Source organism: Amblyraja radiata, chromosome 1 (genome assembly GCF_010909765.2).
Source record: "Amblyraja radiata isolate CabotCenter1 chromosome 1, sAmbRad1.1.pri, whole genome shotgun sequence".
Taxonomy (NCBI): domain Eukaryota; kingdom Metazoa; phylum Chordata; class Chondrichthyes; order Rajiformes; family Rajidae; genus Amblyraja; species Amblyraja radiata.
The window spans coordinates 103898047-103918278 of record NC_045956.1 but is presented as its reverse complement, the minus strand read 5'-3'; the positions used below and the strand labels follow the sequence as shown (position 1 = coordinate 103918278).

At 44.5% G+C, this 20232-nt stretch overlaps 1 long non-coding RNA gene across 1 annotated transcript; it reads right to left on the bottom strand.

Annotated features, from left to right (window-relative positions):
- Positions 1 to 3347: 3347 nt before the first annotated feature.
- On the bottom strand, positions 3348 to 19084 carry LOC116974211. The gene is made up of 3 exons (XR_004412313.1): positions 19074 to 19084; positions 9822 to 9829; positions 3348 to 3455 (listed from the first exon to the last, which is right to left on the bottom strand). It is a non-coding gene; the product is annotated as an uncharacterized LOC116974211 (long non-coding RNA).
- Positions 19085 to 20232: the final 1148 nt, after the last annotated feature.

Sequence of the window (20232 nt, the reverse complement as noted above, 5' to 3'; positions counted from 1 at the left end):
GCATTGGCAGCTTCCTGGATCTTGTGCCAAGAGGAAAAGGTGCCAGTTTTTAACCCACTTCATTCCCATCTCCTGAGCAACTCACAGATGAACCTTCCTCTCTCTTGTGAAACAAGTTTTGGGAGCAGCTCTTACCAATATGTTCACATGCCCAGTGCCAATGAGAAGATGGCACTGCCCATGACAGCACTGGTGATAGCTAAAGGCATTGTTAATATTCCCGACCTCGTCACACATCTATTTCTCTCTCTCCCCTCTCCACCTACATTCCTTCCTCTGGGTTCACAATTCTCAACTCTTTAAGAATTTTGCCTTCTGTCTTTTCAACTCTGGACTTTGTCCAACCATCTGCTATCCCAACCTGAAACATAACCTGTCCATGTTCTCCAGAGATGTAGCCGATCCACTGAGTTGCTCCAACACTTTGTGTCCTGAAATCATTAAAAGCGATTTACGTAATGGCATGTAATTGCCATTCTCACTTCCCATTTCTCTCTCTTCTAATCTAATCTAGAGTTTGTATGTTCTCCCTGTGAGTGTGTGAGTTTTCTATGGGTGCTCCAGTTTCTTCCCACACTCCAATGATGCACTGGTTTGTAGGTAATTGGCTTTGGTAAAATTGTGGTAAAATTGTGAATTGGCCCTAGTGTTGGTATCTCGAACAAAAAGTAAAGTAGAGCCTGGTACCTCCTGAATTCGAAACACCCAAGAACAACAACCTGGCCAGAAGGTGGAGAGGAAAATAGTGATGAATGTGGAGAAAGGACAGTGATGATGATGTAGCATCGCTCAAGGTAACAGCTAACCTCGGACACCAAAACTGTGCATCATTTAGTGGACTTTGTAAAGCCAAGATCTGCAGATTTCAAGACACTTAGACTGCACGGCCGGGTGAGCTAGTGGTGATGGACAGGTACCATCCTGCTGCTTGGTGGTGTACCCTGCTGTCCCGCAAAACACCTCTACACAGAATGCTAAAACCCACCCCATCATACGATACAATACGATACGATAGAACTTTATTTATCCCAGGAGGGAAATTGGTCTGTCAACAGTCATAAACCGTAACAAGATACATGAAATGTGAAATTAAAGTGACGAGTGGAAAGTTCAGGATTGAGGATGTGAAAAGATTGGGGAGGAGGGGGAAGGGGAGTCAGTCTACCCCACGACAGAAGGGGGAGGAGTTGTACAGTTTGATAGCCACAGGGAAAAAGGATCTCCTGTGGCATTCTGTGCTGCATCCTATAAAAAAAACCCTAAATATTATTTTCATACAAAATGTATAAAATAAATTAATATGTCTGAATTTCATTATCTGGTAGTTTCAAACCATATGCAACATTCTGCACCATTAGCATTTCAAATATAACTGCTTTGCAATTATGTTCCAGGATTTTTTTGAGAAAAATGAGCAGAAACCTTACCTGCCAAGACCAATTCACAGTTGATGGAATTTTTATGGTTGACTTAGAATAGTTGGCCAATCAGCTTCTGCCTGCAAGTTCTTTATAAGCTGGCAAGTAATGTAAAGCTCTACTAATCAGTCTGTCCTCAGCTTGCATGTAGGCTTTTGTTGACTGAACACTTATACCACCCATGTCTGTAACTGTCGTCTCCCATTCTCGGCAGGATCTTCAGCCGCTTGTTAGCTGTGAAAGCTCGAAGAAAAGATCTCATCCTCTATTAAAAGTTGTTTTAGCCAGTTCCATAGTTCAACACGATGTATCCCTCTTGCGATCACATCACCACAGGCCCGAACAAAGCTTATCAAAAAGGGGGGTGGCATGACAGGATTACAAAAAATGTATGTGAAATAATGTGCACGCAGCACACATCACGAGCGCAAAGCTTGAAGCCCACTTAAGGGTCCTGGAATTTCTGGGGTTTTAGATGCTCTCTGGTGCATTCTGAGCCTTATTTTGGAGCATTTCTGCACCAGATTTATGCCCAATATTTCAGAAATAATTTTGGTTGAGTCAAGAGTAATGAGTGGGTGGAATGGAATGATTGGGGTCATTGTTGTATACATTTTTTTAAATCAAGAATTGAAGTTGTCCTTGTTTTAATAATCAAGTTGTACTGTTGTAAAATGTTATGTAAAATGTTATAAATGAGCATGCAAAAATTACACTTAAAATACTGTATGTTTTTGCAGTAAAGAAAACCTTTATTTAGAAAATGTTTTGTGGGTTGATTTGATTTCCTGTTACTGTTCGGCTGTGTTAGTGTGTGCAGTGCACCTTTAATGGTCCTCCTGATCTAACAACTTCACATCACATCAATTTCAACATGGAATAGTAATGTGAATACAACATTTAGTTCGACTTCAATTCCCATCATGAAAATTGAAGAAACTAAATGGTGCATTTACATTACTATGGTTGCTTTCAAACTAACCTATTTTACAGTCATACTATTATAACAAATTCTAGTTCCATGATGACTCATAAACAAGACCACAAATCACATTTTGAATTCTCAAACATAATGTGATTGTGAATTGCAGAGCTGCCAAGTTTCACCGGGCATTTCCGTATTTTGACGGCTGAAAATCAGTATTTCGTTGAGGAAATTGGTATTTTTCACATAAATGAAATAGAAATTACTACACAGGAACTGGATATTTGATAATTAGTATTTTGCATGAAACCTCATGTATTTTCAAATATCAGTATGGAATACTGAAAATCAGTACTACTGAATTGTGAAACTATTTTTGAAATGTGAATTTATAATTCTTGATTTTGATTCCTTATAACTATAAAACTCTGGTTTGATTTGATTTGATTTGATTTATTGTCATTGTCTTCAAGAGACAATGGAATTCATTTTCCCTTAGTCATACAAATAATTAAAAAAACACAAAAACACAGAACACAGTAGTCCACAACACAAACATCCTCACAGCAGCACCAAAGTTCCCCACTGTGAGGGAAGGAACCAAAGTCCAGCCAACCTCCTCACTGATGTTCCCCAATGTTCACCCGTGGTCGGGGCCTCCCGAGCACCCTACAGTCGCCGCTACGGGTGACCCGATGTTCATGCCCTCTCGCCGGGAACAATGGAAGCCCGACGACGAATGGGAGAACATCCTCAGCGGCCTGGACCTCCGAACCAGCTGCCCTCCACCAGAGTACGCGTCCACAGGCCGTGCTCGGCGGAGATTTGCACTGGCGACCCTCAGCAAAGGGTCCGCACCCACAGCCCCACGATGTTGGAGCGGCGACCCAACACTCCAGAGCTCCAAGCGGCGATCCCAGGTAAGGCCTCGCCCACTCCGCGATGTTTCCAGTGCCTCACCGCCATTGCTGAAGCTCTGGTCCGGTCCGGCAGGGAAGGCCGTACCAATCCAGTTAATAGGACGTGATGAGGGGGTGCGAGGGCACGACTCAGATAACAGTCGCGTCCTCGTCAGGAAGTGACTGAAGGAAGGTTCCCCCTTATCATACCCTCTTCCCCCACTTAAGATACTGAAAAAAACTAAAAAGAACATACTTTAAATATTTTTTTTAAAAATTAAAAAAAAGACAACCAGACTGTGGGCGGAGGCAGCTAGCAACAGCACACTGGATGTCATCATATCCATATAACTATAAATCATATCCATATAACTATAAAACTCTGATCTTGGATGTGTGTGTGTATTTATTTATTTGCTTGTGTGGTTTCACATCTTCTCGAAAAACGACGCACGAACGGGAACATTTTAAAATATTCTGGTAGAGATTTAACCCCTGGAGTCCGAAATCGGCTTACCTGAAAATGTTGTGCTTTATTTCTTGCTTTATTTCTCCCCCTCCCTCCCTCCTCTCTCTCCCCTCTCTCACCCCCTCTCTCTCCCCTTCCTCTCTCCCCCTCTCTCCCCCCTCTCTTTCTCCCCCCTCTTTTTCCCCTTCTTTCTCTCCCGCCCCTCTCTTCCCCCCTCTCTCGCCCCTCCCCTCTCTCACTCTCTTCCTCTATCCCCCATCTCCCTCCGCCAACCCCCCCTCTCTCCCCCCTCTCTAGCCCCCCCTCTCTCCCCCTCCTCCCCCCCTCGGCTCGGCCCGTTCCTCCCCTCCTCTCTCTCCCCCCCTCTCTCTCTCCCCCTCTCTCCCCCCCTCTCTCTCCCCCCTCTCTCCCCCCCTCTCTCCCCACCACTCTCTCCCCCGCCTCGCTCTCCCCCCTCTCTCTCTCCCCCCTCTCTCCTCCCACCTCTCTCTGCCCTCTCTCCCCCTCCCACTGCCCCCCTCCTCCCCTCTCTCTCCCCTTTCTCCTCTCCCCTCTCTCTCCCCCTCTCTCCCCCCATCTCTCCCCCTCTCTCTACCCCATCTCTACCTCCGCTCTCTTCCCCCCCCTCTCTCTTCCCCCCCTCTCTCTTCCCCCCTCTCTCCCCTCTGTCTCCCCCCTCTCTCCCCCCACTCCCTCACTCCTCCACCCTTGGCTCGGGCTTTCCCCCTCTCTCTCCACCCCTCTCTTTCCCCCCTCACGCTTCCACCCTCTCCCCCTCCCCTCCCCTCCCTCCCCCCCTCTCTCTCCCCCCTCTCGTTAGTCATGAAAATATTCTAAAATCGAACAAATGTTGAGGTCTGCGCCATCTTGCTCTTGCTGCAAGTGTCGTCACCCCTCCATCCTCCACTCCCCGCTGCTCCTCTCCCCCATCCTCCCTTCCCCTCCCCTCCTCCCCTCTCCTCCTCTCCCCTCCCCTCCTCTCCTCTAGCCCACCCTCATCTGCCCCCACTCCTCCCCCTCCCCTCCTCTCTCCTCTCAACCCCCCTCCTCCCTCCTCTCTCCCCCCACCCCCTCCTCTCCCCCCCAGTCGCCACGCCAGCAGCACCCCGAGAAGCAGCAGCAGGTCGCCTCAAGGAGCTGCTCAAGCGGCGGGTTGGTGAAGGTGGATTGTGCCACTCGCACTCCGACCTCAGCTGTCGCTTTCCCCGAGCCTGCTCTGGCTTGGACAGTTTCGTCAATCACTGCGAACTCGAGCCCTAGGTGATCGAAAATCTGACCAGGGAGAACTTTGCCGCCGACGCCGCTTTCGAAAGCTTTGCCCTCAAGTTTTGCAGCGTGAGCTGCCCAGACTCGGAGAGCGAACGGTCCTGGCACAGCAGCAGCGATAGCGGCAACAAGCCACTCCGGGGGAAGAACAAGCCTCTGCCCTCTCAGTCATCGAGCGCAGCGCCAGAGTCATCCAGTGGCTGTACAGCTGCAAGATGGCCAAGGAGCCCAAAGGCAAGGCTCCCTCTGTCCTGGTGTAGAATAACAAAATATTGCACCCCAATATTTTTTTTCACTCTGGATTTATTTTTACTCTGGAAAAAAAGGGGGGTGCGACCACACCCAGGACACCCCCTCTTCGGATGGCCATGCATCACCAAGCCCACAATTGGCCTATCAGTAATCTGCTCTGCCTGAGGTCATCTTTCGTCAGCCCTGATTTGTCCTGGTCTTTCCTTGCTTCCAGTTCCCCTTCCCTCCACTCACCCACAATCAGTCTGAAAAAGGGTCCCGACCCGAAATGTCACCTATCGATTTCCTCCAGAGATGCTGCCTGACCCGCTGTTAATCCAGTATTTTGTGTTTATTTTATGAAGGATCCCAACTTGTATTGAGCTCAATAGACTTGGATGGAGTTGACATTTGTGCCCTTGAGCTAATAAAGGGAAAAACAAATCAGCTGAATTACTACCTGCTGATCACATTCCAGTACCTCATATTGCATGTGCAAGCACCTTTGCAAGGTTGAGGTAGAGTTCTAATGTCTCGTGTTATTCAATAGTTAGATGGCAGTTACAATAATCACCAATGTAGAATAGCTGCCTGGGTGAGTCTCAAGATTGAAGGGTCACCCTCCCTGCAACTTGTAACTGAATTTCTCTATCTTTCCCAGTTTTAAAATGTTTAGTTTAGTTTAGTTTAGTTTAGTTGTGAGATACAGCGCGGAAACAGACCCTTCAGCCAACAGTGTCTGCGCCGACCAGTGATCTCTGCACACTCACAATATTCTAGACACACTAGGGACAATCTATAATTTTACCAAACCAATTATTCTAAAAACAGTGGGGAGGAAACAGCAGCTCATGCAGAACCCATGCAGAAACCCTGGTCTCTACCGCTGGAAGGCAACCTTCTCCGTGGATTGTCACCTTGTCTTGGTGGAGAAGCTTGTGCGGTCCTGAGATCCTGAGAGCGATGCCGTCTGGAGCTATGCTCCTGGTAGGGCCACACATGGCGGTAAGGTCGAAGGGGAGGTCTCTGACAAAGAGCAGTCCAACCAAGACCTCAACGGTGAAACAGGCGGAGGATGATGGCACACTTTAGTGGAGCGTCACAACGGCTGGGAAAGCGGATGAAGGCTGCAGCAGAAAAATGTCTCTGGTCGTCTTGGACTCCATGCCACTGGATCCTGACCCAGATCTGTCAAGGACCGTGTGGCGGCTGTCTGTGCACCAGTCTCCCCACATTAAACAAGTCACGCACAGGCATCCTCCGTACAGGGAATCTACCCTAACACCCTGGATTAAGTCCTATGGTGATCAGCAAGTGGTGATGGGGGCAGGATTGTGAGAGCTGGAAGTCCCTTGTCATGAGCTGGCACATCAGGCAGTGGGTGCCAGATTCAGTCGCCCCTATGGAGAGGAGAGGACAATCATATTTGTTTCGAGTGACCGCCGATGATGATGATGATGGAAGGCTGTGCCACCATGCCGCCCATGTGTGTTTAACATGTTTCTCCATTCACCGATACTGCCTGACCTGTTAATTATTTCAACCTTTTTTCTGCATGTTTTCTCTCCTAATCCATTCAAGTCGAATAAGGCACTCATTTTGGGCTTTGAATCATTTCTCAGTGGAAGCGGTAATATGCCAAATTTCTTCTATTGTAAAAACAAATTGAGGAGAAATTGGTTATTTTCCAAGGACGTAATGCATTGAAAGGCAAAATTGATGTAAATCTAAAGAGGCGATTTGATTTGGACTGAAGGCATAAAACTAGAGGACATGACAATGTAATTAAGAATCTTCAAGCAAGACCCGCAATGAGAAGTTCTACCTTCCCTGCTGAGAGCTTTGGATATTTTATTCTGTGCAGCATCTTGTTATTTCTGTCCCAATTTATTTCCACACCCTTCAATATCAATCCTAATCAGATCGACATCCATTTTTTTCTGAAAAAAATAAATAACATCATTAACTACAAGACTCTCTGTGGATACATTTTACTTTGTATGTAACAGCTCAAAGTGGGTTGGGAACTCACACCTCAAGATACTTATTTCCATTGACTTCAAAGTAAAAAAGAATGGAAAAAACCGTGTTGCTAATCTGCTTCAGTCAGAAATTGCTTTTATAAAGTCTCCTTAATAAAAGGCATTTAAAAGTTTTTCTTTCATAGGAATGATTATCATTAAAGAATTGTCACTGAGCTACATAAAGAACTATTGGCAATTGACCAAAAGCTTGCTTGAAGTGGAAGCTTGAAGGGTTCGTGGGGCAGGGAGATTCAAAGCCAGATGAATGCTTGGCGGATGGTGGAGCAAACCAAAGTGCAGCTGGGGGTCGCAGAGATGGAGAGAGGCAAGACTAACAAGGGACATGGAAACAAGAACGAGGATATACATTGTGAGCCAGCAAGTACAGGTTTGATGGGCGAGCATATCTTGGTGCAACTGATGAGAAAAGCAACAGAGTTTTTGACATTCTATCAACTGTGCGGATTAGGCAGTCAGATTTGACAACATCTAAAAATAACATGGGCAAGGAAAATATACAAATCAGTCACAGAAGTAACCCATATTCCACCCATCACCCCCCCCAACCCCTGCCAGCAACAAAATACATAATATTAATCTCAATCCCAACCATAGATAATCAATGATCTGATACTGTACGTCAGGGTAGGCAAGGTAGGCACTGCCTACCCTGACTAAAATTATAAAATGGTAATAACTAAATATAACTAGTAAAGGCATGGGAGAATTATCTAAGAGATCAATCTCTTAGATAGGCATAATTCTCTGTGCCTTTCATCCGCAGCGCTTGTGACCCTTGAAGGTCCGTGCAGCCCACGTGCCGTCAGCGCTGCTGGATCCGTCAATGACAAGCGGGGCTGAAGGCAGCAGAAATTCAGCCCTTGCAGCCTACTGCACATGCACCGCGCTAGTTTCTTGGCGGGGTTTTCAAATATTGATTGGCATTATTTTAAGTGTACCTTAGGAAACAGAGAGAGAAGAATGGAGTTTGTGTATCGATAATGTGGTAAGTACATTTCTTGGTGATGTTTTTAAATACCGTATTTCCCGGGGTGTGGGGGTGGGGGGAGATCTCCTTTCAGAGCTCCCTCACTCATGTCCCGCAAATCCTTAAATTCCGACAGCGCGATTGAGGTTACTCGGCTGTGGGAATTTAAGGATTTGCAGGAAGTGGCTGACATGAGCGAGCGGCAGGTGAGAGGTGTTCAGACGGAGAGCACTGCCAGAGGTGAGCGGGCCAGCAGAAGGTGCTGAAGTGGCGGCCTGTTCTGCTGTGGGGTCCCCTAGCTGCTTCTATCCCCGGCTACAATGCGGTGGCTTCGCGCCCGGAGAGCTGCAGTAGCGGTGAGTGAGTGAGTTACTGGCATTATCCCCGACCCCCTCCTTGTCAGCACTCCTGCCCTCCCCGCAACTTTACCCCTGGCACAGACTCTCCACACGCTGTGAAAAGAACTCTCCCCCAATTGGTCCCTTGAACAAGTATAGTCATTCAATAAGATGACAACTGATTCAACTTTTCCCTGTACTCCCGTTTTCCCCACCATCTCTCCACCTGCCATCACCCTTCACCACCCCCCCCCCCCCCCTCAACCATTCAGTAATTAAGAATAAAGGAGACTAGGAAGCCTTGAGAAAATTGAATTGTTAGTGTTTTTATTTTTATTTTACATTTTTAAAGAGAGAACAATCTGCGCATGCGCGGTTTAATTTTTTTTTTAAAGCCAACTGACTGCCTACCCTGAGTAATTACTCACGGCACGTGCCTGCTCCTGGTATTGTTCCCTTTTCCAAAGGAGATTAGATGGTTGTGCCATTCTCGTTGCTACTTTACTCATAACATTTTGAATGATACTACCACCAGTACCCTCTTCATCTATTAGTATTTCTTCTTTACATGTTGCAGTAACCTTTGATTTCTGAACACTCACAAATGATCCTTTCAATATCCCCACTAAGGTTTCTGTCTCAATGTGATTTCCTTTCAGATCTCGTGGACGCAGTGTTTATGTAGGTAGAACAGTTAGGTTTTTTGTCAATGGTGACCATACCTTCACAAAGTAATGTGAGGATTGTTGATGGAGATAGTTGGTCATCAGTGGTAAAGCCATCGAATGTCAAGGGGGTAAGTAAGGCATTCTCATGTTTGAGATTGCCTGGCCCATGCAGAACAAGTGTTATTTCCCACTTATCAACCCATGATTACATGTTGCATGGAAGAATGGGACATCTCATCTGAAGATCCGCCAATGGCATTGAGTAGCAACAAACACTTTTGAGATATAAACTGATGAAGGAATGAGGGCGATTGCTGAAGCAGCTGTATGTGCCTGAGGAACTCCTCCATAGATGGAGATACAAGGAACTGCAGATGCTATTTTACAAAAGAAGACACAGAGTGCTGGAATCGCTCAGTGGGTCAGGCAGTATTTCAAGAGAACACGGATGGGTGACATTTCGGGTTGCGACTTTTTTTCAGACTGAAACTGATGAGAATGATCGACCGATTGAATGGTGCCAGAACAACTTTATTCTCAACATCAGTGAAATCAAGAAACTGATTGATGGCTTTAGAAAAAGAAAGCTGAGGACCCACAAACCTGTCTTCATCAGGTCGGTGATGGAGAGAGTCAATAACTTCAGGTTCCTAGCGTGCATATCTCTGAAGATGGATGCAATCATAAGGAAAGCCCATCAATGGCTCTATGTCCGCAGAAGGTTGAAGAGATTTAGTATGTCGACAAATACTCTCTTGAACTTCTAACTAGCTGAGGACAGGGAATCAACTTTTCCGACCTTTTATTTGTCAGACGGTCCTCTTGCTGTGTGTGAGGAAATTAAATACTTAGGTCATGTCATATCCGATGACTGGACGGATGACAAAGACCTCTACCGACAGCGCCGTAAAATTTATCTTCAAGCGAACATGCTTATAAGGAAGTTTTATATGTGCTCTGACTCTGTGAAGTGTTCCCTGTTCAGAACCTACATCACACCGTTGTATACAGCCCAATTGTGGTCGAAGTATAAGAAAAAGAGTATGCAGAGGCTCAAGGTAGCATACAATGATGCAATGAGGTTGCTACTTCGTGTCCCTAGGTGGCATAGTGCCAGTCAATTATTTGTGTCCACTAGAGTGCCAACCTGTGAGGCACTCTTACGACAGCTGATGTTTAGTTTTATGTGTCGTCTGGACAAGTCAGAGAACCATATAATTGAAGCCCTAGTCAGCCCTCTGAAAAGCTGCTATAGATTCACTTCTAGGCTAAGACTGCATTGGTGCAATAGCTTGTATATTTTATAGGCTAATATGCAATTTTTTTAATGTATTTTTGTAACTTCTTTTTTTTCTCTTTTTTTCTTCTGTTTGATGTGTTATATGGACCTGTGTCTGTAATAAAGCTTTAATAACTGGTTTCCAGTAGAGAGCATATTGACTGGTTGCATTATAGCCTGCTTCAGCAACTCAGATGCCCAGGAACAAATGAGATCACAAAAAATGGTGTACACTGCCAAGTCCATCACGGGTACTGACCTCCCCACTAAAGGAGGCGCTGTCCCAAAAATGCAGCCAGCATCAGCCAGGACCCGCACCATCCTGGCCACACCCTCATTTCTCTCCTGCCACTGGGAAAAGGGTAAAGGAGTCTGAAAACTGTAACATCCAGATTCAGGAAGAGCTTATTCCCAACAACCAACTATACACCAAATTCCAAACTGCTTTGATTGCATTAAGGACTCTGGCCTTGTTTGTTTTTTGCACTATGTTTTTTGTCTATGTATAGAAGTGTATTTTTATGGTTCTTTATTATATGATCCATTGAGTACTGTGTTTAACCTGTTGTGATGCTGCAGGTAAGAATTTCATTGTTCCATGTTGGTACATATGACAAGAAAACATTCCTGACTCTTAACTCTTGAAGTGCAGCATCGTGGCGCAGCAATAGAATTGCTGCGTTAGAGCCCCAATGACCCGGGTTCGATCCTGACTACGGATCCTGTGTATGGATTTTGTACATTCTCCCTGTGATCACATGGGTTTTCTCTGGGTGCTCTGGTTTCCTCCCACACTCCATAGACATACAAGTTTGTAGGTTAATTGGCTTTGGTACATTGTTAAATTGTCCCTAATATGTAGGATAGTGTAGTGTATGGGGTGATTGTTGTTTGGTGTATACTCGGTGGGCTGATGGGCCTGTTTCAGGCGCTGTATCTCTCAGACCTAAAGTCTCTCTTGAGTCTTGAATAATAAATCCCCCTCCTGCACAATAAAAGATTTGAGCTGCCTGATGTAGGCGATGCCCATACTAGCCTTTCTCCTACCTAGATTACTTATTCACACTGCAGATTCCTTCTCTGTCTTTACATTTGTAATTTGAACAGTGGCACTGTCTCAGCATTTGGCTATATGTAAAATACAACAGCATTGCCTCTTGAATTTAAATATTTTCTTTCTCTTCCTCGTCTTACTGAGAAAGTGTAGTTCTCACCCACTTAGGTTTAGTTTTACACCCACCACCCTTTGAAAAAGTCATCCCTGAAATTCCTATTATCTTTTCCCCTTCACATTAAATCTATGTCCTCTCGTCCTCGATTCACCTACTGTGGGCAAAATACTTTGTGCATCTACCCGATCTATTCTCATAATTTTATACACCTCTATAAGATCATCCCTCTTCCCTCTAGGAAGTAAGAATATCCATGATGTGACAATACACTCGTAAATGGAACAATTGCCTCTAATTATTCATCATACATGTGCCAAGACCCTCACAGAGAGAAAATGTATTAATTTGTATTGGCAAGATAAGCATGTTGCAACTTGCTATTACGAAGATAATCACTCATTGCTGAAATTAAATCATCAAAAGCACAATAAAATAATCGCTGGAAATATTTGGCAATCCAGGCAGCATCATCCGGAACTGAAACATGGAATTTGTCTCTACCGACACTAATGCTGCCTTACCTGCCGTAATAGAAACATAGAAATATAGAAAATAGGTGCAGGAGTAGGCCATTCGGCCCTTCGAGCCTGCACCGCCATTCAATATGATCATGGCTGATCGTCCAACTCAGTATCCTGTACCTGCCTTCTTTACATACCCTCTGATACCTTTAGCCACAAGGGCCACATCTAACTCCCTCTTAAATATAGCCAATGAACTGGCCTCAACTACCTTATGTGGCAGAGAATTCCAGAGATTCACCACTCTCTGTGTGAAAAATGATTTTCTCATCTCAGTCCTAAAAGATTTCCCCCTTATCCTTAAACTGTGACCCCTTGTTCTGGACTTCCCCAACATTGGGAACAATCTTCCTGTATCTAGCCTGTCCAACCCCTTAAGAATTTTGTAAGTTTCTATAAGATCCCCCCTCAATCTTCTAAATTCTAGCGAGTACAAGCCGAGTCTATCCAGTCTTTCTTCATATGAAAGTCCTGACATCCCAGGAATCAGTCTGGTGAACCTTCTCTGTACTCCCTCTATGGCAATAATGTATTTCCTCAGATTAGGAGATCAAAACTGAACGCAATACTCCAGGTGTGGTCTCACCAAGACCCTGTACAACTGCAGTAGAACCTCCCTGCTCCTATACTCAAATCCGTTTGCTATGAATGCTAACATACCATTTGCTTTCTTCACTGCCTGCTGCACCTGCATGCCTACTTTCAATGACTGATGTACCATGACCCCCAGGTCTCGTTGCATATCCCCTTTTCCTCATCGGCCACCATTCAGATAATAGTCTACTTTCCTGTTTTTGCCACCAAAGTGGATAACCTCACATTTATCCACATTATACTGCATCTGCCATGCATTTGCCCACTCACCCAGCCTATCCATGTCACCTTGCAGCCACCTAGCATCCTCCTCACAGCTAACACTGTCCCCCAGCTTTGTGTCATCCACAAACTTGGAGATGTTGCCTTCAATTCCCTCGTCCAAATCATTAATATATATTGTAAATAGCTGGGGTCCCAGCACTGAGCCTTGCGGTACCCCACTAGTCACTGCCTGCCATTGTGAAAAGGACCCGTTTACTCCTACTCTTTGCTTCCTGTCTGCCAGCCAGTTCTCTATCCACATCAATACTGAACTCCCAATACCGTGTGCTTTAAGTTTGTATACTAATCTCTAATGTGGGACCTTGTCGAAAGCCTTCTGAAAGTCCAGATATAACACATCCACTGGTTCTCCCTTATCCACTCTACTAGTTACATCCTTGAAAAATTCTATAAGATTCATCAGACATGATTTACCTTTCATAAATCCATGCTGACTTTGTGCAATGATTTCACCACTTTCCAAATGTGCTGCTATCCCATCTTTAATAGCTGACTAGCAGTTTCCCCACTACCGATGTTAGACTAACTGGTCTGTCATTCCTCATTTTCTCTCTCCCTCCCTTTTTAAAAAGTGGGGTTACATTAGCTACCCTCCAATCCTCAGGAACTACTCCAGAATCTAAAGAGTTTTGAAAAATTATCACTAATGCATGCACTATTTCTGAGGCTACTTCCTTAAGTACTCTGGGTTGCAGCCTATCTGGCCTTGGGGATTTATCGGCCTTTAATCCATTCAATTTACCTAACATCACTTCCCGGCTAACCTGGATTTCACTCAGTTCCTCCATCTCATTTGACCCCCGGTCCCCTGCTATTTCCGGCAGATTATTTATGTCTCCCTTAGTGAAGACAGACCCAAAGTAGTTATTCAATTGGTCTGCCATGTCCTTGTTCCCCATGATCAATTCACCTATTTCTGACTGCAAGGGACCTACATTTGTTTTAACTAATCTGATGACTAAGAGTTGATCTAATCAGCTGTCAGTCCTCCCAATAAGCCAAATATAAGCAGATGTTGGACTTGGGAATGCTAAGGAAATGCTACACCTAAGATGTGTTTTATTATCCTGACCCCATTGTTACACTTTGTCTTAATTTGGTTCATACACAAATTCAATCAAATTCAATTTTTTTGAAATGCCCCTTTGATTATCGGGCTTGAGGGTCCCTCATCATGTCCACCACCGTGAAGGTAATCAGGTAGTTATGTCAAACAGCCATTACCTTCCCAAAGACGTGTGGGTTTGTAGATCAATTGGTTGCTGTAAATTGCCCCTAATATGGGGCATGGGTGCGGATGTGGAATAACATAAAAGTAGTGTGAAGGGGTGATCGATGGTCAACGTGGACTTAGTGGGACGAAGGACCTGTCTCCATGCTGTATTTCTAAACTTATGTGTTTCACGTACACTCTAGGTTTCTCTCCTTCAATGTCTTCCCCACCCAGCTAGCCTCAGAATAAATTACCTGGCACTTACCATCTGATGTACATTGCCATATCTTTCAACTTCATTTTGAACATAATTTCAAAATTTCTGACCATCTGGAGTGTTCTTCTTGATGGAGCACCTGCAATATATTTTTTGGCAATTTTCTGCTTTGTGTGGGGGATTGTTCTCATCACAACTTGTCATTATTCCAAATATAATTTTATTCAAAAGATACATCAATTTTCTTTTGCTTCACAATATTTCATTGGCCTAATTTAGTGTCTGCAATCATGTTAAAACATACACCATTGCCATTTAATAATGCATCAGTAATTTTGCCTCATATACTTTATTATCAAAACTGTATTTTAGTGCTACCTGTCTGACAATAGATGATCAAGAGTAAGGACAGTCAAGAGTGTTTTATCGTCATATGTCTTGGCTCCTCTACCTTCTTCCCGATGGCAGGAGATTACTATCTAAATGGCGTCTGGTTGGGAAAAGGGGAAGTATAACGGGATCTGGGGGTCCTTGTACAACAGTCTATGAAAGTAAGCATGCAGGTACAGCAGGCAGTGAAGAAAGCGAATGGCATGTTGCCCTTTATAACAAGAGGAATCTAATATAGGAGCAAAGAGGTCCTTCTGCAGTTGTACAGAGCCCTAGTGAGACCACACCTGGAATATTGTGTGCAGTTTTGGTCCCCTAATTTGACGAAGGACATTCTTGCTATTGAGGGAGTGCAGTGTAGGTTTACAAGGTTAATTCCTGGGATGGCGGGACTGTCATATGCTGAGAGAATGGAGCAGCTGGGCTTGTACATTCTGGAGTTTAGAAGGATGAGAGGGCATCTCATTTTATTATTAAAGCTTTATTACAGACACAGGTCCATATAACACATCAAACAGAAAAAAAAAAGAGAAAAAAAAGAAGATACAAAAATACATTAAAAAAATTGCATGTTAGCCTATAAAATATACAAGCTATTGCACCAATGCAGTCTTAGCCTAGAAGTGAATCTATGGCAGCTTTTCAGAGGGCTGACTAGGGCTTCAATTATGTGGTTCTCTGACTTGTCCAGTCGACACATAAAACTAAACATCAGCTGTCTTAAGAGTGCGTCACAGGTTGGCACTCTAGTGGACACGAACAATTGACTGGCACTATGCCACCTAGGGACACAAAGCAGCAACCTCATTGCATCATTGTATGCTACCTTGAGTCTTTGCATACTCTTTTTCTTATACTTCGACCACAATTGGGCTGTATAGAACGGTGTGATGTAGGTTCTGAACAGGGAACACTTCACAGAGTCAGAGCACATATAAAACTTCCTTATAAGCATGTTCGCTTGAAGATAGGTTTTACAGCGCTGTCGGTAAAGGTCTTTGTCATCCGTCCAGTCATCGGATATGACATGACCTAAGTATTTAATTTCCTCACACACAGCAAGAGGACCGTCTGACAAATAAAAGGTCGGAAAAGTTGATTCCCTGTCCTCAGCGCTCCTAACTACAATTATGCGGCTTTTCTTAGTGTTATAATTAATGTCATAATCAAGGCCATACTGAGAGCACACCTTCAACATCTGCTGCATCCCAGCACTATATGGACAGAGCAGGATCATTGAAACATATAAAATTGTTAAGGGCTTGGACACGTTAGAGGCAGGAAACATGTTCCCGATGTTGGGGGAGTCCAGAACCAGGGGCCACAGTTTAAGAATAAGGAGTAAGCCATTTAGAACGGAGACGAGGAAACACTTTTTCTCACAGTGTTGTGAGTCTATGGAATTCTTTGCCTCAGAGGGTGGTGGAGGCAGGTTCTCTGGATGCTTTCAAGAGAGAGCTAGATAGGGCTCTTAAAAATAGCGGAGTCAGGGGATATGGGGAGAAGGCAGGAACGGGGTACTGATTGGGGTTGATCAGCCATGATCACATTGAATGGCGGTGCTGGCTCGAAGGGCCAAATGGCCTACTCCTGCACCTATTGTCTATTGTCTATTGAAATGAAAGTGTGGTCAGGGTGGTGTGGGTCATATATTTATTGAGTACATATCAACAGGATGATGTTGATGTAATTAATCCCAAGAAGGTTAAAACAGTAATTGTTACTGCAGTCATTAAGAGACTATTTAGGGTTGACAGTCAGAATCCTTTTCCCAGGGTGGAAATGTCAAAAACTAGAGGGTATAGTTTTTAAGTAAGAGGGCGAAGTTTAAAGGAGATGTGTTGGGCAAGCTTTTTGCACAGAGTGGTGAGTTCCTGGAATGGGTTAAGGGGTCAACCAAGATACAATAATGGCATTTGAGGCTTTGAGGTAGGCAGATGCACACACAGGGAATGGAGGGATACATGCAGGCAGAGAAAATTAGTTCAACTTGCTATCATAATAATAATAATAATAATAATATATTTTATTGTCATTGCACATAAGCGCAACGAGATTTGTGTATGCAGCTTCCATCCGATGTCATAACATAAATAACTAATAACATTTAGATTTAGATATCCCGAGAACATGGTTTGTAAAAGAACAGTAAAATAGTCAGACTAAAGTGCAGATGTGTCTGTGCAACGTGACCATCCGAGGGAGACAGTCCGGGGGGGGTGGGGGGCACTCAGCAGGGCCGTTTCAGAGCCGCTATAGCTCTGGGAATGAAGCTGTTCCTGAGTCTGGAGGTTCGGGTGTAGAAGGCCTTGTAATGTCTGCCGGAGGGAAGTAGTTCGAACAGTCCATTACAAGGGTGTGAGGAGTCTTTATGGTTGCTGACGGCCTTCCTGAGGAACTTCCGGATGCCCTCCAAGGCTGGTAGCTGTGTCCCAATAATCCTCGGTGCTCAGTGGATGACGCGCTGAAGAGCTCTCCTCTCCGCCTCCGTGCAGCTGAGATACTACACAGAGATGCCATACGTTCATATGCTCTCTGTGGTGCAGCGGTAGAAGGTTGTCAGCAGCTGTTGGGGCAGACCAGTCTTTTTTAATGTCCTCAGGAAGAACAGTCGTTGCTGTGCCTTCTTGACCAGCGCAGCGGTGTTGGTGGACCATGTGAGGTCCTCTGAAATGTGAGCGCCCAGAAACTTAAAGCTGGACACTCTCTCCACACTGTCCCCGTAGATGGAGGTTGGGGCGTATTCTCCATTATGTGACCTCCTGAAGTCAATAATCTGCTCCTTGGTCTTGGAGGTGTTTAGTGACAAGTTGTTACGTGCGCACCAGTCCACCAGGTTCTGCACCTCCGCTCTGTATTTTGTTTCATCACCGTTGGTGATCAGCCCAATCACTGTTGTGGCGTCTGCAAACTTCACAATGGTGTTGGTGTCGAATGCTGGAACACAGTCATGTGTGAAGAGGGAGTAGAGCATGGGGCTCAATACACAGCCCTGTGGTGTGCCGGTGCTCAGGGTGATAGTGGAGGACAGGTGCGGGGATGTTCAACAGGGATATTGTGGGCAGAAGGGCCTGCTTCTGTGCTGTACTTTACTATGTTCCATTCATTGGTGGTGTCATAAAGCACCTTCACTCTTGTCTTTCACTGTGATATGTCATCAAATTTCCTATTGAATGTTGAACGCTAATGATGTTGCTAGCGACATTCCATTTGATGCAAAATTAATAAAGGAAAGTCGTGGAGACACAAGGAACTGCAGTTGTTGGAATATAGCGGGAATACACAAGGTGCTTAAGGATCTCAGTGGGCCAGGCAGTATTTGTGGAGGGAGTGGAGAGGCAATATTCTGACCTGAAATGTTGACTGTTCATTCCCTCCACAGTTCCCAGGACTTGAGGATCTGAGCTATCGGGAAAGGTTGGGCAGGCTAGAACTTCATTTGTTGGAGCATAGGAAGAGGAAGGGTGATCTTATGGAAGTGTATAAGATCATGCAGGGAATAGATCAGGTAGATGCACAGTCTTTTATCCAGAGGAGGGAAAACTATAGGACCTAGGTTTAAGGTGAGGGGGGAAAGATTTAATGGGAACCTGAGGGGAAACATTGCGGTGGAGATATAGAACAAGCTGCCAGAGGGGGATAGTTGAGGCAGGTAATAATAATAATAAATTTTATTTATGGGCGCCTTTCAAGATACTATAACATCATTCAAAAGACATATGCATAGGTACATGGGTAGTAAATGTTTCGAGGGATTTGGGTTAAAAGCGGGCAGGTGGGTCTAGTGCAGATGGAGCATCTTGGTCGGCATGGGCAAGTTGGGCCGATGGGCCAGTTACTATGCTGTATGACTCTATGAGACTCTATGACTGTACATGCTGCCTGACATTCTGAGTTCCTCCAGCACTTTGTATGTTGCTCAAGGAAAGTCATATCTTTATTTAGTGGCTTCAAAACTTAATGAAGAACATTTTTAAAGAATTGTCTTTATCTGATTGCAGGAACAAATAGCAGCCTGTTTATTCATAACAAGGTGTCACGAGCAGGAATATAACAGAATATCTGTTTTTGTAGAATTGTTTAGGGATAGGGAATCAGATATAACTTCCACATCTTTATGAATGCTACACTGAAGTGGTAACCCAGACCTTTGTGACCAAGTCTCTGGAGTGTGACAACCCTGCAAATCCTCCGACTTTAAGACAACACTGACCATGGCTGAGTTGAGGATAAACTATTGCCAAATTAATAACAAAATTGTACATTTTTTCTGAGTATCATAAACTATGGATTGGATTGTTTTCTCTAGAACGTCGAAGGTTGAGGAGAGACTTGGTAGAAATAAAACAAATTATGAGAGGCATAGATAGGGCAAATTGTCAGAACCTTTTCACCATGGTGGAAATGTCAAAGACTAGAAACCATAGCTTTAAGGTGAGCGAGGCAAAGTGGGCAAGATTTTTTTTTTACACAGAGTGTGGTGGGTGCCTGAAACATGCTGCTGGGCAGATACAATAGTGGTGTTCAAGAGGCTTTTAGATAGGCACCTAGTTATGCAGGAAATGGAGGGGTTTGGATCATGTGCAGACAGATCAGGTTAGTTTAACTTGGCATTATGTTCAGCACAAATATTGTGGGCTGAAAGGTCTGTTCCTGTACTGTACTATTATATGTTATTTTCTATGTAAACAGTGTATAATCCCTGAATATGGAGCCCTGAAAGGAACTAAAGTGCTCCTTTTGAAGTCATGGCCACACAATACAATTGTTGGTCCTTAATCATCCCCTTTCAATTGTCTCACTCGCCCATCTTGCTCAGCAGTTCTGTCTCTCCCTTTCACTGCTTCCAAACATTCCCTCTCCTTTCCCAGAACCATCTGCCGGATGTTGCCAGGGTGACAGTCGGTCCAGCTTTGCTTTTTGTGGAAGCAGGGAGCTGCCTCAAGGACTATTAACCCTCACGGCTCACCAGCGATACACCACTGTTGGTTGGGTTCCAGTACCAGGTGAGCCCTCACCTTTTGTGTATTCACTCGGTTCACCAAATATTTCAAGCTCAAAAATGTACAAAACTAATTTCCTCCCCCAAGTCAGTTATATAGTCAGTTACATTTTTTTTAAATAATGGAGAAACACGGCAAGAGGAAATAAATGCTAAGCAGAAAAAAATACTGCTCTTATCTACAGCAGCAGAGCTGTTTATCCTTCCTGTAGAAAGTCAGGCTTCTGGCAATATTTTTTCCATTCTAAAGCAGATGCCTTTTAAATTATATGATGTTGCTCTGTGAAATTTGAGGGGCCTGATTTAAGTAACTTAATTGCTTCAGTTTGATTC